We start from the raw sequence: 20,308 nt of genomic DNA on the forward strand, positions 1-20,308 counted from the left end.
CCCTTCTCCTACTGCCCCCAATCCCTCCCAGCATCAGAGTCTTTTCCAATGAGTCAGCTCTTCGCTTGAGGTTTCGGGGAGCGAGCTCCGCCCGTGGGCAAAGGTCATGAGGAAGGAGGCTTGGCATACCCAAAGGCGGGATCGAGCCTCAGGAGTCCCCCTGGAAATTCTCGAGCATCTACCCCCAAAACCAGAGTCTGCCTACTTTCTGCTTTGTGCTTTCACCTACACCTCTGACTTTACGGGGGGCCATCCCCCACTACCTCTCTCTGAAAAAAGAGTTAGCTTACAGCTCCAGTTAATAATTCCTGGGTGTGACAGTGTTTAACCTACAAACTCCTTTGGAAATCCTCTAGCCTGCCTGAATAGGTTTTTTCGGCCACATGTGATTGTTCAGAGCCTCCCAACTGTGAGAGGGAGGAGATGTTCTAAACTGTCTAAACACAGATTCTTTTGAGTAGTTAAAAGATTGATTAGAAATTGTATTGGTGAAGGGTTTTTCACTTATTGGGCCAATGTTTGCTGCTAAGTCTCCATACTCCTTACCTACTGTGTCCTTGGCAGTGTATTGATTGATACAATGGGTGTATAGAAATGTAAGTAGTAGCCTCAATGTTTGTAACCTTGGACCCTTGAGTTAATTCTTTTCTTGATTGAGCCCACCTCACCTTTGCCCTATAGGAATGCAGCTTTGTCCAATGCTCTTTTGGAGGCTGGTGCCTGACTTTGGAATAATCACCTTTAGAGAAAGATAAGTTTCTTAAAATGTTAACAGGCCTCCTGGCCAAAAGATGACGTAATTCCCCTGAACTTTTGCATATGATAAGTTTGAAAGCCTGGCTTCGATTAGGACCAGGAACTGCTGTCCTTGCATGACACCATCCCTTCCCCCATTATCCTCTATGCACAACTTAAGGTATAAAAACTACTTTGGAAAATAAAGTGCGGGCCTTGTTCACCGAAACTTGGTCTCCCCATGTCACTCTCTCTCCCAAACTCTGGCTGAGTCTCCATCTGGAGCGCGGAACCCGCCATGCTTGCTAATTATGCCTGGGCTTCTAATATCCGACCGGGGAGGCCTCAGTGTCTCCTCTCCTTCGGGAGAACGGAAGGACGCCTGCGGCCTACATAAGTGGTGCAAACTTCTTGTCTTGAAGTTTTATTGGTCTCCCGCGTAAACCTAGCCACTCAGCCTCTTTTCTCCACTGAATTTTCCTACTGAGCTATCCTCATCCTATTACTCTTTATATCTTTGATAAAATATTTAAATAAATAGGTCGCCGATGCCGTCCCCGCTTCGAATACCCTGGATCAGCCGGGGCTGGTCCCCGGCATGAGGTGGCCAAAGTACTGGAGTTTTAGCTTTAGCATCATTCCTTCCAAAAAAATCCCAGGGCTGATCTTCAGAATGGACTGGTTGGAGCTCCTTGCAGTCCAAGGGACTCTCGAGAGTCTTCTCCAACACCACAGTTCAAAAGCATCAGTTCTTCGGCGCTCAGCCTTCTTCACAGTCCAACTCTCACATCCATACATGACCACAGGAAAAACCATAGCCTTGACTAGACGAACCTTTGTTGGCAAAGTAATGTCTCTGCTTTAGAATATGCTATCTAGGTTGGTCATAACTTTCCTTCCAAGGAGTAAGCGTATTTTAATTTCATGGCTGCAGTCACCATCTGTAGTGATTTTGGAGCCCAGAAAAATAAAGTCTGACACTTTCCACTGTTTCCCCATCTATTTCTCATGAAGTGGTGGGACCGGATGCCATGATCTTCGTTTTCTGAATGTTGAGCTTTAAGCCAACTTTTTCACTCTCCACTTTCACTTTCATCAAGAGGCTTTTGAGTTCCTCTTCACTTTCTGCCGTAAGGGTGGTGTCATCTGCATATCTGAGGCTATTGATATTTCTCCTGGCAATCTTGATTCCAGCTTGTGTTTCTTCCAGTCCAGCGTTTCGCATGATGTACTCTGCATATAAGTTAAATAAACAGGGTGACAATATACAGCCTTGACGAACTCCTTTTCCTATTTGGAACCAGTCTGTTGTTCCATGTCCAGTTCTAACTGTTGCTTCCTGACCTGCATACATATTTCTCAAGAGGCAGGTCAGGTGGTCTGGTATTCCCATCTCTTTCAGAATTGTCCACAGTTTATTGTGATCCGCACAGTCAAAGGCTTTGGCATAGTCAATAAAGCAGAAATAGATGTTTTTCTGGAACTCTCTTGCTTTTTCCATGATCCAGCAGATGTTGGCAATTTGATCTGTGGTTCCTCTGTCTTTTCTAAAATCAGCTTGAACATCTGGAAGTTCATGGTTCACATATTGCTGAAGCCTGGCTTGGAGAATTTTGAGCATTACTTAACTAGCATGTGACATGAGTGCAATTGTGTGGTAGTTTGAGCATTCTTTGGCATTGCCTTTCTTTGGGATTGGAATGAAAACTGACCTTTTCCAGTCCTGTGGCCACTGCTGAGTTTTCCAAATTTCCTGGCATATTGAGTGCAGCACTTTCACAGCATCATCTTTCAGGATTTGGAATAGCTCAACTGGAATTCCATCACCTCCACTAGCTTTGTTCGTAGTGATGCTTTCTAAGGCCCACTTGACTTCACATTCCAGGATGTCTGGCTCTAGGTCAGTGATCACACCATCGTGATTATCTGGGTCATGAAGATCTTTTTTGTACAGTTCTTCTGTGTATTCTTGCCATCTCTTCTTAATATCTTCTGCTTCTGTTAGGTCCATACCATTTCTGTCCTTTATCGAGCCCATCTTTGCATGAAATGTTCCTTTGGTATCTCTGATTTTCTTGAAGAGAGCCCTAGTCTTTCCCATTCTGTTGTTTTCCTCTATTTCTTTGCATTGATCGCTGAGGAAGGCTTTCTTGTGTCTTCTTGCTATTCTTTGGAACTCTGCATTCAGATGTTTATATTTTTCCTTTTCTCCTTTGCTTTTTGCTTCTCTTCTTTTCACAGCTATTTGTAAGGCCTCCTCAGACAGCCATTTTGCTTTTTTGCATTTCTTTTCCATGGGAATGGTCTTGATCCCTGTCTCCTGTACAATGTCACGAACCTCTTTCCACAGTTCATCAGGCACTCTATCTATCAGATCTAGTCCCTTAAATCTATTTCTCACTTCCACTGTATAATCATAAGGGATTTGATTTAGGTCATACCTGAATGGGCTAGTGGTTCTCCCTACTTTCTTCAATTTAAGTCTGAATTTGGCAATAAGGAGTTCATGGTCTGAGCCACAGTCAGCTCCTGGTCTTGTGTTTGCTGACTGTATAGGGCTTCTCCATATTTGGCTGCAAAGAATATAATAAATCTGATTTCGGTGTTGACCATCTGGTGATGTCCATGTGTAGAGTCTTCTCTTGTGTTGTTGGAAGAGGGTGTTTGTTATGACCAGTACATTTTCTTGGCAAAACTCTATTAGTCTTTGCTCTGCTTCATTGCGTAGTCCAAGGCCAAATTTGCCTGCTACTCCAGGTGTTTCTTGACTTCCTACTTTGCATTCCAGTCCCCTATAATGAAAAGGACATCTTTTTTGGGTGTTAGTTCAGAAAGTTCTTGTAGGTCTTCATAGAACCGCACGATATACCCTGTAGCTTTTTTTTTTTGTACATAATAGTTTGTACCTCTCAATCCCCAAAGCTGCGAAATATCCTGAGTTACTGTTGTGATGAACTCTTGTCTTGATATCCACATTAACTTTCTTTTCAATTGGTAAACATCCTTTCCTTAATACCATCATTATTATTTCTAGTGATCATATTATCAGACTTGAACTCTGGTCTTTTGATTTCCCCAAGAACTTAATCAACCACCTAAGCTAACTGTACTACCACAAGTCTGGCATTGCAGAGGTGCCAGCAACCTGTATATGATTTATCCCCTGTCTGAAGAGGAACAAAATGGAAATGAGTCATTTAATGTATGTCAGTCCCCTACATATGAACTAATTCTGTTCTAAGAGTATGTCTGTAAGTCCAAAAAAAATTAGCCGAGGTACCCCACTAACACAGTCAGCTATACAGTACTGTGTAATAGGTTTATAATACTCTTCACACAAATAATACCTAAAAAACAAAAAATAAAGAGAACACTTCAAATCTTACAATACAGTACTTTGAAAAGTACAGTGGTATAGTGCAACAGCTGGCATCCAGGGGCTGGCATCGAGGCAAGAAGAGTTACCGACTGGAGGAGGCAGAGGAGGTGCGCGATGGTGGCCTGAAGGATTGTCACCAACAGGAGATGGAGGGCGAGCTGCAACGTCACTCATGCCTGATGCTGATGGCACAGGTTCTGGTTCCTCGCTGGATTCCACTGTATCTACTCTCTTGAAAAAACGATCTAGTGATGTGTGGGTGCGTGCGTGCTAAATCGCTTCAGTTGTGTCCGACTCTTTGCGACCCTGTGGACTGTAGCCCATGGTAGCCAGTAGTAGCTGTTTTTTCTCTTGTCGCAGATGACTGCATTCTGAGCGGCTGCTACAGCACTCCTGTACCATTCTACCTTCGGGTCTTGTGCCTCGAAAACTAGCAGAGCCCCTCAAATAAAGAAAACCCCCTTGTGTTTCCTGCATCGTGAATCTCTTCGGTTCTTCAGTTACTTCTTCCTCTTGTCCTGCTTTGTCCTTTCTCTGGGCCTCCATTTCCATCAGGTCTTCATTAGTAAGCTCCTCATGTTGCACAGCAAGGAGTTCAATGAAGTTGTCCTCTTGCAGAACTAGCTTCAGCTTCTCGCTGAGGGTCACTAAGTCGCTGAAGACCTTTTTGGACTTCTCATCCACCTTTTCAAGTCCACGCAAACTGTGAGCAAACTGCAGGCAAAGGTTCTTGCAAACCCCATTCATGGTGATGACCCTAACTTCATGTCAAGCAAAGTCAATATTTTTTGTGGCCTTGTACATGTTATAGTCTTTCCAAAATTGTTGTGAGGTTGTTCCTGATTCATCACTCGCCTTTACTGTCTGACGACAAGTGTGACGTAAATAATATTCCCTGAAAGTCGCTATAGCTTCTTGGTCCACAGGTTGGATGAGTGATGCAGCATTTGGTGGCAGATGCACTACTTTGACCTTGGGATGAAAGTCATCCATGGATGGGGGTACCCCAAACATTGTCAAGCAGCAAAAGAATGTTGAGTGGGATGTCCTTCTCCAAGCAATATTTCTCTACCTCCAGGATAAAGTGGTGGAAAAAACCAGTCCGGGAAAATGGCCTGTATAACCCAGGCTTTGGAGTTAACCGGAAGTGACTTGTGCAGCTATGTTTTTAGGGCTCTTGTGTTTTCTGAACAGTAAACTAAGAGTAACTTCAGTTTCATGTTGCTGGAAGCATTGCCACCAAACAACAGAGCTAGTCTATCCTTTGCTGCTTTATAGCCTGGCATCCCTGGTAGCTCAGACAGTAAAGCCTACAATGCGGGAGACCCGGGTTCAGTCTCTGGGTCAGGAAGATCCCCTGGAGAAGGAAACGGCAACCCACTCCAGTATTCACGCCTGGGAAATCCTATGGACTGAGGAGCCTGGTGGGCTACATCCATGGGGTCGCAAAGAGCTGGACATGACTGAGCAACTGCACTCACTCACTCAGCCTGGCATCAAGTTTTCCTTACTGCTGTAACTTCAGTCTGGCATCCTCTTCCAATACAGTCCTGTCTCACCCACATAAAAAACCTGCTCTGGTAAATACACACCTTCATCAAAAATTTCTCAAAGCATTTCAGGGAATTCCCAGGCAGCTATTGTATATGCACTCACCATCTCGCCACTTACTTTAACATTAAAAAGGTTGACTATAGCCTTGAATGGATGAAACCAGCCATGGCTGGCTTTAAAAGATGCACCCTCTGATTCTTTGCCATGTTTCTTCTTCAGTTCAGTTCAGTTCAGTCACTCAGTCATGTCTGACTCTTTACGACCCCAAGGCCTGCAGCATGCCAGGCTTCCCCCATCCATCATCGACTCCTGGAGCTTACTCAAACTCGTTCCATAGAGTCAGTGATGCCATCCAATCATCTCATTCTCTGTCATCCTCTTCTCCTCCTGCCTTCAGTCTTTCCCAGCATCAGGGTCTTTTCAAATGAGTCAGTTCTTCACATCAGGTGGCCAAAGTATTAGAGTTTCAGCTTCAGCATCAGTCTGTTCAATGAATATGCAGGACTGATTTCCTTTAGCATGGACTGGTTGGATCTCCTTGCTGTCCAAGGCACTCTCAAGAATCTTCTCCAGCACTACAGTTCAAAAGCATCAATTCTTCAGTGCTCAGCTTTCTTTATGGTGCAACACTCACAGCCGTACATGACTACTGGAAAAACCATAGCTTTGACTAGACGGACCTTTGTTGGCAAAGTAATGTCTCTGCTTTTTAATTTGCTGTCTAGGTTTGTCATAGCTTTTCTTCCAAGGAGCAAGTATCTTTTAATTTCATGGCTGCAGTCACCATCTGCAGTGATTTTGGAGCCACCCCCCCCCCCCAAAAGTTTCTCCTTCAAGTCTTCATAAAGGCTTTTAGCTTCCTCTTGAATCAGCATTAAGCTGAGCAGGATTCAAAGCTGGTGCTGATCCTACATCTACACACTGAGAAGTTTTTCCGTCTTCTTTATAACTTTTCCATGCTTCTTCAATATTATGGTCAACATCATTGGCATAGTAGACTTCACATGTTCCGTCATCTTGTCTGTGTTCTTTATAATTATGCCAACTGTTGAATAATTCATGTTATAGGAACAAGCAATGTCTACCATATCTCACTCTACTCTCTCAGTTATTTACTTTATCATTTCCATTGCTATCACTTGGCACCTCTTAGTGGTACCAGCTACATCACCACTGCTTTTACACTTGTTTCTGAACATCTTGGGACTGAAATAAAGATACTAAACTACTGTACTATATACCTGTGGTGTGTGTGCTCAGTTGCTCAGTTGTGTCTGACTCTTTTTCGACCCCATGTATTGTAGCCTGCCAGGGCTCCTCTGTCCATGGAATTTTCTAGGCAACAATACAGGAGCAGGTTGCCATTTCCTTTTCCAGGGGATCTTCCCAATCCAGGAATCGGACCTGCGTTCACATCTGCATTGGCAGGTAGATTCTTTACCACTGAGCCATCTGGGAAGCCTGCTCTCTATAGTACTGTACACAAAAGCACACCTGCGTGTAGACGATGCACACATGTGACAATGCATGCCAGACATGTGAACTTATGTGACTGGACGTGCAAATGAACCTTAGCATCGTTAAAAGTTCACAAGGTGAAAGCTTGAATGTAGTGTATCCTACATAACTCAAGAATGCCTGGTGTCCATGTGGCAACAACTCCCAAGAAGCTTCTGCTTCTTGCTGTGCTTAGGCTCCTGGATGCTATGAAAACAAGTATCATCAAAACAACTCAAGAAATAGACCTGCTGGCTACTGCTATTGAGATGCAAAACCAAAATGAGAATTATCCATGGTAGGCAAAAACAGAACCAGATTAGGTACAATTAATGTGTAGGAGAGGCAGCACCTTTCTCACCAGTGGTTACATTAATTTATTGGCTATTATCAGTTAATTATTTCACTAAGATTTAGCATGTATATGAAACATTCTTTGTTTTTTCTCAAAATTGTATCCAAATATGATAACAATTTAGACTGCTAATAACTTAATCGGATCATCTTTCTATATTATCTTAACCAAACTTCTCCCACCCAAACAATATCACATCTTAACAATTAACAGACAGAATGGCTCCCAAGTGTAACATAGGTAGGCATGACTTACAACAGACTCATCTATTGCCTACAGCAACCACCATTTGCATGATTTTCCAGAAGTAAATATTTAACAAAAAAAACTACACTTGTTACCTTCCCTCTAATACTAATACCCTTTGCTAATTTCCAACTACATTCAGCTGCCACATTCCTTTTATTAATGCTCCAGGCTCACAAATAATTCATCATTGAATGAAATGTCTTGTTTGGCTTAAATCCATATGGTAATTACAAAGCCATACACTAAAATTATCTTCTTCAGTGCTACTAACTTTTTTTTTTCAAGGAAAATCATTTTCCTCCCATTTTCACTAATACTTGCTTTCTAGTTTAGAGTTTATAGTTTCAGTATCACAAATTATGTGCTCAAGTTTTCCACATTTGGGGAAATTACAGAAATAAATAGAACTAGAGGCAATGGATTTGCAATTTTGGAAAAACATAGCATTTCCTCTGCCAAGCAAATAGCTTTATACACCTCTAAGTTTACTCTATGGCATTTTACAAGTTCTGAGTTTATTTACTTTCATTACTTTCATTTTAATATAAACTTTATTATTTTTCCAAGTATAAAAGGAATACATGCTTCTCGTAAAAAAAGTTTGAAAATTTTAAAAGTAGAAAGAATTTTAAAAGAGTCCCATCACAAGGACAATGTCAACTACAAATTGACACTTGCCATCTACTTCTACAATGATTAAATCATTAGCTGCTGTAGCTGCTGACCTTCAACAACCCCCGAAAAGAGTTCAGGGTGGAGAGCAGAAATGAGGGAAAAATTGGCAGGACAGGTCTTCCTGATTGATATTTTCAGGAGCTGATTTTATGATCCCAATTTTTGTATCTCCTCATATCTAGGAAAGCACCAAAATCCTACATGGTGACGAGCGTTCCTCGTGACTAGCAAAAGCATCACAAGACTAGGAGAAAACTGGGGAAAATATGTGCATGATTGTATGTATTCCCCCTTCACCAAAATCACTCACATACTCATCTTTCACCACCATCCCCGCCACCCCCGCCTCTTTGGAGCAGCTTCTCAGAGCTATCTGAGGTTCTGTCTCCCAGGCTGCCGCCCTCATTTTGCCCCAAATAAAACTTAACTCACAATTCTCACATTGTGCATTTTCTTAAGCTGACAACAATGACACACATATTGATATGATTCCTCAATTTCCTTGTTATACTGCTTAATATTAATGATGCTATTTTCCTTTGACTATTTTTGGATACAAGTGCAAGGAAAGGAGTTGGGGGGGTCTCCATGGTTGGATTTTCCCCCTAAGTAACTAAGTGTGGCTCACAGTGCAGGTTGCCTGTATGGGGTCTGATGTCCCTTTCACCCTCTAAGGCTCTGATTTTGTTCAGGGAATTATTTTAAAACACTAGTTTTTCCCTGACTCCCTTGCAACCACAGCTGGCCATGTGACTTGATTCTGGTTAGTGATAAGTAGGTGAAAATCAATGGGCAGAGCTTCTGGGAAGACTGTTAAAGGGGCAGCCTTAACCAATGATTTTTTTTTTCCTTTTCTCTTCCAGGAATGTGGGCGTGGTGTGGAAGGTAACTCAGGCATTTTGCAGACTGAAGTCACCTGCTGAGATGGCTCAGCAGAAAGGCACAAGGAAGGCCCTAAGGCCTCCCGAAGCTTCCCAGGCAGCCCTGGCTGCAATCTACAGAACCCTTACTGTGCTCCAGCAGTTGACGGGGAAAGAAGGAACTGTTTGGTTAAGCCACAGTAAACTGGACTGCTGTTACCCAGTTATTAGTTGATTCACTAACAGAAATGTCTAGTATCACTGACTGAATAACTCTTCCCTCTATCCACATTAAATAGTAACACAGTATAGGATCTGATTCTGGTTTATCTGTTCTTCACCTGTATAATTTTCAAGCAGTATAACATGATTTCGTTATTAGGGTTTTTACCTCATTGGGGCAGGAATCCCTAGAAGAAATGGAGCAGCCATCATGGTCAACAAAAGAGTCTGAAATACAGTAGGTGGATGCAATCTCAAAAATGACAGAATGATCTCGGTTCGTTTCCAAGGCAAACCATTCAATATCATGGTAGTTCAAGTCTATGACCCGACCAGTAACACTGAAGAAGCTGAAGTTGAACAGTTCTATAAAGACCTATAAGACCTTTGAGAACTAACACCCCCAAAAGATGTCCTTTTCATTATAGGGGACTGGAATGCAAAAGTAGGAAGTCAAGAAACACCTGGGGTAACAGGCAAATTTGTCCTTGGTGTACAGAATGAAGCAGGGCAAAGGCTAATAGAGTTCTGCCAAGAGAATACACTGGTCATAGCAAACACCCTCTTCCAATAACACAAGAGAAGACTCTACACAAGGACATCACCAGATGGTCAACACCGAAATCAGATTGATTATATTCTTTGCAGCCAAAGATGGAGAAGCTCTATACAGTCAGCAAAAACAAGACCAGGAGCTAACTGTGGCTCAGACCATGAACTCCTTATTGCCAAATTCAGACTTAAATTGAAGAAAGTGGAGAAAACCACTAGACCATTCAGGTATGATCTAAATCAAAGCCCTTATAACTATACAGTGGAAGTGAGAAATAGATTTAAGGGACTAGATCTGATAGACAGACTGCCTGATGAACTATGGACGGAGGTTCATGACATTGTACAGGAGACAGGAATCAAGACCATCCCCATGGAAAAGAAATGCAAACAAGCAAAATGGCTGTCTGGGGAGGCCTTACAAAAGGCTGTGAAAAGAAGAGAAGCAAAAAGCAAAGGAGAAAAGGAAAGATATACCCATTTGAATGCAGAGTTCCAAAGAACAGCAAGGAGAGATAAGAAAGCCTTCCTCAGCAATCAATGCAAAGAAATAGAGGAAAACAATAGAATGGGAAAGACTAGAGATCTCTTCAAGAAAATTAGAGATACCAAGGGAACATTTCATGTAAAGATGGGCTCAATAAAGGACAGAAATGGTATGGACCTAACAAGCAGAAGATATTAAGAGGTGGCAAAAATACACAGAAGAACTGTACAAAAAAGATCTTCACAACCCAGATAATCACAATGGTGTGATCATTCACCTAGAGCCAGAAATCCTGGAATGTGAAGTCAAATGGGCCTTGGGAAGCATCACTACAAACAAAGCTAGTCGAGGTGATGGAATTTCAGTTGAGCTATTTCAAATCCTGAAAGATGATGCTGTGAAAGTGCTGCACTCAATATGCCAGCAAATTTGGAAAACTCAGCAGTGGCCACAGGACTGGAAAGGTCAGTTTTCATTCCAATCCCAAAGAAAGGCAATGCCAAAGAATGCTCAAACTACCACACAATTGCACTCATCTCACATGCTAGTAAAGTAATGCTCAAAATTCTCCAAGCCAGGCTTCAGCAATACGTGAACCATGAACCTCCAGATGTTCAAGCTGGTTTTAGAAAAGGCGGAGGAACCAGAGATCAAATTGCCAACATCCTCTGGATCATGGAAAAAGCAAGAGAGTTCCAGAAAAACATCTATTTCTGGTTTATTGACTATGCCAAAGCCTTTGACTGTGTGGATCACAATCAACTGTGGAAAATTCTGAAAGAGATGGGAATACCAGACCACCTGACCTGCCTCTTGAGAAACCTATATGCAGGTCAGGAAGCAACCGTTAGAACCGGACATGGAGCAACAGACTGGTTCCAAATAGGAAAGGAGTACGTCAAGGCTGTATATTGTCACCCTGCTTATTTAACTTATATGCAGAGTACATCATGAGAAACGCTGGGCTGGAAGAAGCACAAGCTGGAATCAAGGTTGCCCGGAGAAATATCAATAACCTCAGATATGCAGATGACACCACCCTTAGGGCAGAAAGTGAAGAGGAACTAAAAAGCCTCTTGATGAAGGTGAAAGAGGAGAGTGAAAAGGTTGGCTTAAAGCTCAACATTCAGAAAACGAAGATCATGGCATCTGGTCCTATCACTTCATGGGAAATAGATGAGGAAACAGTGGAACAGTGTCAGACTTTATTTTTTGGGGCTCCAAAATCATTGCAGATGGTGATTGCAGCCATGAAATTAAAGTACGCCTACTCCTTGGAAGGAAAGTTATGACCAACCTAGACAGCATAGTCAAAAGCAGAGACATTACTTTGTCCACAAAGGTCCGTCTAGTCAAGGCTATGATTTTTCCAGTGATCATGTAGGGATGTGAAAGTTGGAGTATAAAGAAAGTTGAGCATCGAAGAATTGATGCTTTTGAACTGTGGTGTTGGAGAAGACTCTTGAGAGTCCCTTGGACCACAAGGAGATCCAACCAGTCCATCCTAAAGGAGATCAGTCCTGAATATTCATTGGAAGGGCTGATGCTGAAGCTGAAACTCCAATACTTTGGCCACCTGATGGGAAGAGCTGACTCATTTGAAAAGACCCTGATGCTGGGAAAGATTGAGGGCAGGAGGAGAAGGGGATGACAGAGGGTGAGATGGTTGGATGGCATCACCAACTCAATGGACATGGGTTTGGGTGGACTCCGGGAGTTGGTGATAGACAGGGAGGCCTGGTGTGCTGTGGTTCATGGAGTCGCAAAGAGTTGGACACGACTGAGCAACTGAACTGAACTGACCTCATTTCAGTATACAGTGTCACCAGTTCTCCTTCATTTCTCTATTTTTCAAACATTACTTTCTTCTTGTTTTTTTTTTTTTTTCTTTCAGATAAACTCCAGAATAATATCATTTTTTTAAAGTCTCTCATGTTTTGCTTGGAATTTCATTGAACTTCTACATCAATATGGGAAGTACAGACCTCTTGAAAGTGGTCACACTTCTCATTCATAATAGTGTCATTTACCTTCCTCTTTTATTTCTCACTCCACACTATACTATTATCTTCACAAATCTCTGAATGTTTCCTGAGTTATTTCACCTTTTATTTTTGCTATCATAAAAGAGTTCAATGTTGCCATTATTTCTTCTACCTGGGAGATTCCTGGGGCTTGCTTCTTAGATTCAGTTAGATAAGTACCGAAAGATAACAGGTCTTCAGCCAGCCTGAAGAGCCTCTGTCTCACATCTGGTTGGTAACCACCAGCTTTGATTTTGTAGAACATTTTCAACTGCCCTAAAATTCGATCTGAAAACACAAGGTCCAGTGTAATTGGATAAACTGCTACGGATACCCAGGTTGTAACTGCTGTGGAAGTTTCAGAGCAGGGAGATAATATGCTACCTTTGACCCTAGTCACCTGGTCCAGACGACCGCTATAGCTACCTGATGGAGCCTCTTCCCTTCACTCACCGAGATTTCATGCTAAAGCTTGTGCCCACAGGCACTCTCTCTAGGGGGGCTCAGCACTTCTCCTGCCTTGGCAGCGCTTGTCAGTCTGTGGTTTGCTCCGAACTCTGGCCTTGGCACACGCCAGCAAAATTAGGACATCACTGAGGGTCACGGGGGCAAAGACACTGGTGTGAGGGAACTGAAGTGAGCTGTGACAGAAAATCAGTGGCTGATACGGGCTCTATCCATAAAACTGCTCCAGCTGCAAACTATGCCTTTTTTTGCATTTACAGACATTATTACAATAGGTGTATAGTTGAGGAGTTGTGTTTTACAGACGTCTCCTGAGGTGTTTCATGGGCATGTTACATTTTCCAACTAAATGGTTAGTGAAGAATACAGTTTAAATTCTTTATAACACCTGAAAAGAGCTCACTGAAATTCTTGCAATGTAGTGAGTGCTTCATATACATGATATTGACACTCTCAAAAGGTTGTAATACTTTAGTAGAGCTGTAAGACTTAGAGGTGTTTCCAAATCTATGTATTCATCTGCAGGACAGAATAAAGTGACCTGGTAAGCCTAAATTATTCACAATTCTTTTAGGTAACTTATGATTTTACTTTATATGCTCAAAATTCAGAAGAGATTTCAAAAAACATAATGTAGTATCAGAATAAATCAAACAATCAGACAACAATTATGAAGAGTACCTGGACAGTAAATTAAAAAAAAAAAACAAATCCATACCAACACATAATTTTAAAAGTGCATTTTACCTCTTAATCTCAGGAAAAGAAATTATATGCGTTTGTTTATATACATATTACAAGGAAAATGGAAAAGACTGTGGTGACAACATTTTACATGTCAATAATTAATTTCATGTGACTAAATCCCCCCAAATCCACATTCCTAATATATGAGTGAAAATACTTTAGCTATTTCTCCCACAGTCCTCCAAATCACATATTAAGCAAATGATGGTGAAAGCACCTCTCTTATGAACGGAATGTTTGTGCCCCCTCCCCCTGAATACAAATGTTGAACTGTAGAGTCCAGAACAGTGATAGATGAGCCTCTATAGTTTAAGTCTCCCAGGCTATGGTAATTTGTTACGGTAGCCAAGGTGACTAAGACAACCTTCTATCTAAGACATTTCTGATATTGAGAACGATCTCTTCCAATTGGCCATTTGGAGTAGAGGAAAAGCAGCTTCCCCCTTGTTATTACTCTAGCAGGACAGGCTTCCTCACTTTTCAGGCTAGAAAGTTCCTCTATTCCTCTACAGTGGTCATTGGTAATGTTCCATTTTTCCAGGAATGCAGTCCCTGGTCAACCCACGAAGGACACAGAGTACAACTGACCAGCACTGGGCACTGGTCACTTGTTCAGATAATCCCACAGGATGGAAGCTCTAGTTTCTCAAGAGGTCAACTCCCACAGTTGTCAGTAATTGACTCAGTAAAAGAGAAGGGTGGGGTTAGTTTTAACTTTGAGATCTATGCATACAGGTCTGCTGCTGCTGCTGCTGCTGCTAAGTCGCTTCAGTCTGTGCGACCCCATAGACGGCAGCCCACCAGGCTCCCCTGTCCCTGGGATTCTCCAGGCAAGAACACTGGAGTGGGTTGCCATTTCCTTCTCCAGTGCATGAAAGTGAAAAGTGAAAGTGAAGTCGCTCAGTCGTGTCCAACTCTTAGCGACCCCATGGACTGCAGCCTACCAGGCTCCTCTGTCCATGGGATTTTCCAGGCAAGAGTACTGGAGTGGGGTGCCATTGCCTTCTCCAATGTGTACAGGTCTAGGAATCTCAAATGCTAAATGGGGCCAGAAAATGACACAAAAGAAAAGTGTAATGCAGTAGGTAGGTGTAAGAACTGAAGGCAGCCTGCTTCATCTAAAGGCACTGACTTTACAAATTTTAAACATAAAACGTGTAGACCAAACAAAGCGTATTTGGTACTGATGCAAGGAGTGTCCACAGCCTAAGTGAAAGGACCGGCTTTCAAAAGGACTGAGTTTCCTGAGACTAGAGGAATGCAAGTGATGGGGGGGAAAGGGTGGGAGGCAGCAAGTTGAGGGAATTTGTGTTTGAGGAAATGATCAGTTTACAAGTCCGTACCACTAGACTAGAGCTCTCTGAGGTCAGGAGCAGGAGCTCTCAGCCCCTCCACAGAGCGTCTGACACACAACAGACAGAACTGCACTGGACTCAAAGCTTTGGCTCACACAAGAGCCTCCTGGGGCCTGAAGATGCACAGAAGTCACAGTCTTCCCAAAGCTCAGATGGAGAACCGAGATAAGCCTGGGGTGTCTAGGCAAGAAGAGCACCATCACCCCCAGCTGTAGGGGCTGGCTGCCTGGGGCTGATAGCCTATCTCTTGCCAGAACACGGAATCTTGGGGAAGTATCACACAATCTCTGTGACCCTTAGTTTAGTCATCCATAAAAACACGGATTATGATGTAATAGGGAAGAACTTTTTGTATTCTATTACAAATTAATCACTAAAGGGATGCTGCCTATAAGCTTAGATGGTAGTCGTCCGTCTCTGGGAACACTGCTTCCCAGGTGATAAACATTAAGCTAAAATACCTTGGTTTAGCTCACAGGAAACATCCTGACCTGTGAATATCTGTGAAAGACTGCAGGGAGGAAGAAATTAACACATTCCCTCTGGAGGCTGATGGGAACCAGGAAGTGTTTGACTTTACTCTCTCCCCTTTCAGAATAAAAGGAGTCTGAATTCAAACTCAGGCAGGATGGTTCTTTTGCGGGGGTGGAGGGGGGATGAGCCTGCCATCTTCTTGGTTTGCTGGCTTTCAAATAGCATCGTTATTCCTTGCCCCCACAACTAGTCTCTCGATTACTGGTGAGCAGCACAAGCTTAGACTCTGTAAACAGTGATACTTCCTTTAATGAGAGGTTTTCCTGGTATCTCAAAGAGAAACTTTCCCTAGGTGGATGAGTGAAAAGATTAAGGTGGACGGGCCTGCATTAGAAGCATCTGGGATGCTTGTTCAAACATAATGGAACCTTCTGGAGGTGGAGGCCAGGGATCTACATCTTTAACAGTCATTGCTGGTAATTCTTCCACACAGTTAAATTTCAAGCCACTGGATTATGACATTTTCCAGTTTTGCCTCTCCTGACTCCTATTGCCACGTGAATGGTCCTAATAACTTCCCACAATGCTCCAGACTCTCTCTGACCTCCATCCATCTCATTCCTGTCCTGTACACTACTGAGTGATATTTCTTCCTGAAATATCCAGTCATGCTATGCCCTGGATTAAAAATCTTCAAGGGCTGCACCTTGTTTGCCGAATCCTTGTTTTTTTACCTTTCCAGTCTTAAAGTTCTCACCTGTTCCTTCACTGGGTTCCTGCTGAACAGGTCTATTAAGTGTCCCAGGACAAGATCTCTGCTGTGCAAATTCCCCGCCTCTGTTTCCACGTGGATGCCACACTCCACGGCCCAAAGTCCTAGCCTCTCCTTCAAGCACTGTTCCATGTGCCATCTTCTCGAGTCTTTTTCTGATTGCTTGACCCGGTGTGACTTCTTTCTCCTCTAAGCCCTTGCTATTCTCTGTGCCTCTCTTAGGATTTTCATATTCCACCTAATGCTATTTTGTACTATTTTTATCCACTGTGCTATGAGCTCCAGGAAGGCAAAGCCTATGTTGGTAAATTCAGTGCCTAGCAGAGTGTGTGGAACCAAGTTGGATTTCAATAACTGTTTGCTAAATCCATGAGTGATTCCACATAACTAGGCTGTAAGCCAGGAAGGCAGACACTTTTTGTAACTCCTGTGGCACTTAGCAGAGGTTTATATCCAGTAGGTATTAGAAATGTTGTAAATTTAAATTTAACATCTGTCAGTTTTTTTTTTCCTTTGATGACAAATTATTTAAAAAACACAACATAGCCAAGACTTCAATACTGAATGCTAGAATTTACTGACTTTTTTTTTTTAACAGTAATAACCATGACTGTCTTTGGAACCTTAAATGGAATATGCATCCGTATTTAGGAATACTAAAATTACACTAAAGTAAGGTGACTATTTTCCCTATGGTTAAGACCAGCAGTTATACTGTTTTACTTTGTGAGACATACTTAGATTCTAACTATATTCCCTTTATAGCATATGACATAAGGAGCTTTCAAAAGAAGAAGTTCTATTTTCATTTAAATTACTAAATGCAGAATAGCTCTACTACACATCTGTGCATAAGCATATATATGTCTATAGACAAAAATATAGCCACTTACTGTTTTAAATTAAAATTACATTTTGTGATAATTGTGGATTTACAAGCAGCTGTAAGAAATAATGCAGAGAGGTCCCATGTACCCATTACCCAGTTTTTTGTAATGGTCAGTCAGTTCAGTCACTCAGTCGTGTCCAACTTTTTGCGACTCCATGAATCCCAGCACGCCAGGCCTCCCTGTCCATCACCAACTCTCGGAATTCATTCAGACTCATGTCTATCGAGTCAGTGATGCCATCCAACCATCTCATCCTCTGTGGTCCCCTTCTCCTCCTGCCCCCAATCCCTCCCAGCATCAGAGTCTTTTCCAGTGAGTCAACTCTTCGCATGAGGTGGCCAAAGTACTGGAGTTTCAGCTTTAGCATCATTCCTTCCAAAGAAATCCTGGGGCTGATCTCCTTCAGAATGGACTGTTTGGATCTCCTTGCAGTCCAAGGGACTCTCAAGAGTCTTCTCCAACACCACAGTTCAAAAGCATCAATTCTTCGGCGCTCAGCCTTCTTCACAGTCCAACTCTCACATCCATACATGACCACTGGAAAAACCATAGCCTTGACTAGACGAACCTTTGTTGGCAAAGTAGACTCTGCTTTTCAATGTGCTATCTAGGTTGGTCATAACTTTCCTTCCAAGGAGTAAGCGTCTTATAAAATGATATTAAAGTATCACAACCAGGACCTTGAAATTGATACAATCCACTGATTGAATTCAGATGTTCCAGTTTTGCTTTTGCTCACCTATGCATAAGTGCTTTAGTTCTATGCATTTTGATAGTTTGTATATCCACCGTTACAGCCAAGACACAGGAGGGTTCATCACCACAAGGATCCATCACTGGACGCATATAACCATTTCCCCTTCCCACCCTAACTCCTGTCAGCCACTGATCTGTTACTTACTTCTATAACTCTGCCAATTAATGAACATTACATAAGTGAAATCACAAAGCATATTATCTTTTGGGATTGGCTTTTTTTCCACTCAGCATAATTCCCTGGAGATTCATCCAAGTTGTTAAGTGTATCAACAGTTCATTCCTTTCTGTTACTGTCATTTTCTTAAACTGAAGATCCATAGTTTACATCAGGGCTCACTCTCTGTGTTGCAAGTTCTGTGAGTTTGTACAAATGGGTGAAGTTATATGCCTACCATTACAGTATCAAATCTGATAGTCTCACTGTCCCCCAAATCATCTGCGCTTCACTTATTCATCCTTCTACCCTTGGCAACCCTTTCAACCACTGGCAAACACTGATATTTCTACTGTATCTATAGTTCTGCCTTTTCCAGAATGTCATACAGTTGCAATCATTGAGCGTGCAGACTTTTTTTGCTGGCTTTTGCACTTAGCACTATACATTTAATGTTCCTCCATGTCTTTCCATGGTTTAATAGCTCATTTATTTTTATGGCCAAATAATATTCCACTACATGGATGTACCACTGTTTTTCTATTTGCCTATTGAGAAATATCTTGCTTACTTTTGGTTTTTGGTAATTATGAATAAGGCTGCTATATCCATGTGTGGGTAGGTTTTCACGCTGTCATAAATTTTCACCTCATTTAGTTAAATACCTAGGAGTGTGATTGCTGGATCATATTATGGTAAGACTTATGCTTAATTTTGTAAGAAATTAGAAACTGTCTTCCAGAGTGGCCATACTATTTTGCTTGCCCACCAGCAATGATAATAATGCAATTCGACTTGCATTACATTCTTGTCAGCATTTGATATTGCTAGTTTAACAGCTTTAAAAGGTATGTGGTAGTATCTTGTGTTTTAACAATTCTTCAATGACAGATGATGTTGACCATCTTTTCATACACTTATTTATCATCTATATCTTCTTTGGTGAGATGTCTCTTCAGATTTCTTCCTCGCTTCTTAACTGAATTGTTTTCTTACTGTTGCATTTTAAGAGTTCTTTGAATACTTTGGATACAAGTCCTTTATCAGATATGTGTTTGGTAAATAACTTCTCTGAGTCTCTGGTTTGTCTTTTTAAACTACTGAAAGTGCCTTTCAGACAGCCGATGTTTTTAACTTTAATGAATTCAACTTACCTGTTTTATTCCTTCACAGGTCATACTTTTAGCCTTATATCTAAAAACTCATTGCAAAATGACTAGAGCAATAATTGCAAAAAGGGATTGACTTTAGCTTGGTGCCCTGGCAGTACATATACAAAGACCACAGGAAGTCAACAGGCTTGTAAATGCATCTGCAAGAGCAGAGAGGTGGAACCCATTAGAATATAAGAGGACAAAGAATCAGAAAAGGCAAAGTACACGTGAGAAGAGCAAGGGCGGGTGTCCATCACGTGACTTGGGAGGAAGCTGTGCTGCTCAGTGCTAAGGAACCTATTCAGTTCAGTTCGGTTCAGTCACTCAGTTGTGTCCGACTCTTTGCGACCCCATGAATCGCAGCACGCCAGGCCTCCCTGGCCATCACCAACTCCCGGAGTTCTCTCAGACTCACGTCCATCGAGTCAGTGATGCCATCCAGCCATCTCATCCTCTGTCGTCCCCTTCTCCTCCCACCCCCAATCCCTCCCAGCATCAGAGTCTTTTCCAATGAGTCAACTCTTCGCATGAGGTGGCCAAAGTACTGGAGTTTCAGCTTTAGCATCAGTCCTTCCAAAGAACACCCAGGGCTGATCTCCTTTAGAATGGACTGGTTGGATCTCCTTGCAGTCTAAGGGACTCTCAAGAGTCTTCTCCAACACCACAGTTCAAAAGCATCAATTCTTTGGCATGTAGCTTTCTTCACAGTCCAACTCTCACACCCATACATGACCACTGGAAAAACCATAGCCTTGACTAGATGGACCTTTGTTGGCAAGGTAATGTCTCTGCTTTTGAGTATGCTATCTAGGTTGGTCATAACTTTCCTTCCAAGGAGTAAGCATCTTTTAATTTTATGGCTGCAATCACTATCTGCAGTGATTTTGGAGCCCCCAAAAATAAAGTCTGACACTGTTTCCACTCTTTCCCCATCTATTTCCCATGAAGT

At 42.2% G+C, this 20,308-nt stretch overlaps 1 protein-coding gene across 6 annotated transcripts in view; it reads right to left on the reverse strand.

The window, feature by feature from the left end:
• Window positions 1-20,308, reverse strand: part of KIF6 (kinesin family member 6) — a 422,193-nt gene that overhangs the window by 299,962 nt on the left and 101,923 nt on the right. The gene's annotated exons all lie outside the window — the stretch shown is intronic.

This window comes from Bos indicus x Bos taurus, chromosome 23 (assembly GCF_003369695.1).
Source record: "Bos indicus x Bos taurus breed Angus x Brahman F1 hybrid chromosome 23, Bos_hybrid_MaternalHap_v2.0, whole genome shotgun sequence".
In the NCBI taxonomy this organism is placed as follows: Eukaryota; Metazoa; Chordata; class Mammalia; order Artiodactyla; family Bovidae; genus Bos; species Bos indicus x Bos taurus.